The sequence below is a fragment of the Sphaeramia orbicularis genome, chromosome 20 (genome assembly GCF_902148855.1).
Source record: "Sphaeramia orbicularis chromosome 20, fSphaOr1.1, whole genome shotgun sequence".
NCBI classification, from domain to species: Eukaryota; Metazoa; Chordata; class Actinopteri; order Kurtiformes; family Apogonidae; genus Sphaeramia; species Sphaeramia orbicularis.
In genome coordinates, this window is record NC_043976.1 from 1,932,448 (window position 1) to 1,935,672 (window position 3,225).

Sequence of the window (3,225 nt, forward strand, 5' to 3'; positions counted from 1 at the left end):
ACGTGACTCTCCACAAAAACACAAAACAGGGTTTCAGGAGCTGACTCCTCAGGTCAGACCTCCGGCTGCTTTTTCTCATATTTCAGCTGTTTGTGTTTGTTTGTGGCCGTCGCTGTGCAGTGCTGAAGTGGTTAACGCCGTCTCCTCCAACCACAGGGTTCTGATTTCAGACTCAGGGACAGTTGCCTGGAGGCGACGCCTTCGCCCTGTGTTTCCGTGGTTACGCCCACAGACCTGCAGGTTCAGCGCTCACTGAACAGAACCAGGCCTTTTGTTCATATGTAATCTGACCTTTTTGGATTTCACTTCAATATGTGGCTCAAATAAGATGCAGATCGGATTTGTTACGATGATACGTCAGTCAAACAGTAGAAATAAGACTCAGATTCCATTCTCCTCCGTTATCAGGAACCCAAACAATACCTGTTATTACACAGCAAGTTACAAATGAACCCACAAATAGTCACTTCTGAGGCCTGTGTTTACTTTTACAGATCTGATTAATGCTGTTGGTCATTTCATTTTATTGTGTTTTCATGTGTTTGTATGTATATATGTATTTATTTTTCTGGAATGTCAATAGAAATGTGTATGTGAAAATGAAAAGTAGACTTAACTATTTATAACAGATCCATATGGGGTCAGATTAGTGTCCAAATATTCATACACATTAAACAGATCTGTGTTCATCTTACTCTGTAGTTGGACATAAATAACTCTGTGTAAACTGTTGAATGAGTTCAGGTGCACATTAAATGTATTGTATGTATTTGATCAGAACATGAATGAATAAGTTTAGACAGAATTACAAACAGGAAATCCAACTGGACCAGTGGTCTTTCTAATCACAAATATAAACTCACTAACGTGACTCTACTGTCCAAAATCCGTCCCACTTCACAGACATTATTTCTGGAGCAGAGGATCCATGGATTCACAGACTGACCAGGGTCAGGGTCCAGAACCATGAACTAATCCACTGGTTCCAGCCTGTTTTACTCCTGACCCCATTTGAACTTCACACATTCCTGTCGACCCCAGACATTCAAAACACAGACTTTTTTTTTACTAAAATTAATTAGTTTTTGATCCTGTAATAGTTTTCTGTACTATGTTTCAAATCCAGGTTAATGTCAGAGGACATTTAGTCTGTATAATGTCTGTTCTGGTGGACAGAGGCAGTAAACCCAGCTGTAGATTAAAGGTCAGGACCTGTCCAGTCAGTCCAGCTGGGATTTACAAGGAGGACAATTAATACTGAACAAACAATTACACTGAGCTGGCTCAGATAGTAGAGCGGGTCGTCCAATGACCGAAGGGTTGATGGTTCAAATCCCGCTCTGTCCATGTGCTGTTGTGTCCTTGGGCAAGACACTTCACCCTCCTGTCCTCCAGTGCTGCTGCTCACATGTTCAGTGGTGGTGGGAGGGGCCTTAGGCGCAGATTGGCAGCCACACTTCCGTCAGCCTGCCCCCCCCCCCCCCCCCCCCCCCCCCCCCCCCGGGCAGCTGTGGATACAGATGGAGGTCGCCTCCACCGGAGGGAGAATGTGAGAGCGAATGAAGAATGGATCCTCTGTACGCACTGTGAGTATGTGTTTATAGAAAAAGTGCTATATAAATCTAATCCATTATTATTATTCAAACTCAAACTATGAATTATGAAAGAGCTGCAGCATCTGAAACACAAACAGAAGCACAGTTCTGAAACACAAACAGAAGCACAGTTCTGAAACACAAACAGAAGCACAGTTCTGAAACACAAACAGAAGCACAGTTCTGAAACACAAACAGAAGCACAGTTCTGAAACACAAACAGAAGCACAGTGCTGCAGTTTCACAACCACAGTTTGTCTGGTATGGATTGGAAATGGCACTGTCAACTAAACACAGATTTTATTAGAAAGTTGTTTTTTTTTGTTTTTTTTTTAACTCACTGCCTGCTGTTGACATACATAGATGTCAATTCAAATGATTTTGAATGATGAAAGAAAGAAAGAAAGAAAGAAAGAAAGAAAGAAAATCAATCAACCAATCAATCAATCAATCAATCAATCCAAACGTTGCCAATGACATCTATACATGTCAATTATGTTTTTTAGTTGGGGGGGGGGGGACTTGTTGGCGAACATCAGGCTTGTTATCATAGAATTTAGTGTACTGGCAAACAACATACAAATCAATAATAAATGATATATAACATATATATTATAATGAATAAATCACAGGATCAGTAGGTGGCGGTGGTGCAGCAGGACGTGGTAGAATAGAAGAGTGTTGAGACTAGTCAGAAAGACGACAAACACACCAATCCAAGGAGGGAGCTTCGTAGAAAATCAGCCGTAGAGAAACAAGGCGGGCCGAGCGGGGGGCGTCCCCGTGGGTCATGGGTCATTCACCGCCACAGCCCAGGTTCATCTGGGTCTGGTTGGTCTGACCCGGATCTGTCAGATGAGCTGGGACTGTGACGCTCACCGCTCCAGTCGGATCTGGATCAACTGGGAGCAGCAGAGCCTGGTCCCCAGATGCACCGAAGGACCACGGACCAACCGACAACATCCCCCCCCCCCCCCCAACCCCCCAATCAAGAGACAGTGTAGACTCTCTTCTTCCATCCGTCTTCGTCTGACCACCACTGGACTACTGGACTGGACCTGGTTCCGTTCTCTGACTTGGTCGTCCATCTTGAACTGTGATCCTGTCTGATCTGGAACCTGAACTCAAAGGAACATTACTGTTATATCTTTAGTACCTTTTAAATTATTGATGGTGTTTATATGCATGTGTTTAATCTAGTCTTTCATGTCAGGGTTTAGAACTGACTTTTACTGTGGGTTTTAACAAACTCCTGCTGTTGCCATCTCTCTCTGCAAGAGTTTTTAATCTCAATGATAAATCACAGGTTACAACTAGAAAAGCATTCTGAGAGCACAGACCTCCACCAAGGCAGATCACCCCCCCACCCCCACCCCCACCCCCCCGATCACCACCAAAATGTAATCATTTGTTCCTTGTGCCAGTATCAACATTTCCTGAAAATGTCGTGAAAATCCTTCCATAACTTTTCCAGTTATCCTGCACACAGACACACAAACCCTGATGAAAACAGAACCTCTGCCGTCCTCGGTGGAGGTAATAATAAACAGTGACAAATCACTTATTAGTCAAATAGAGGCAAAAAAACGTATTTAGGAGCTGCTACAGAAGTATCACTGAGTCTTTAAAT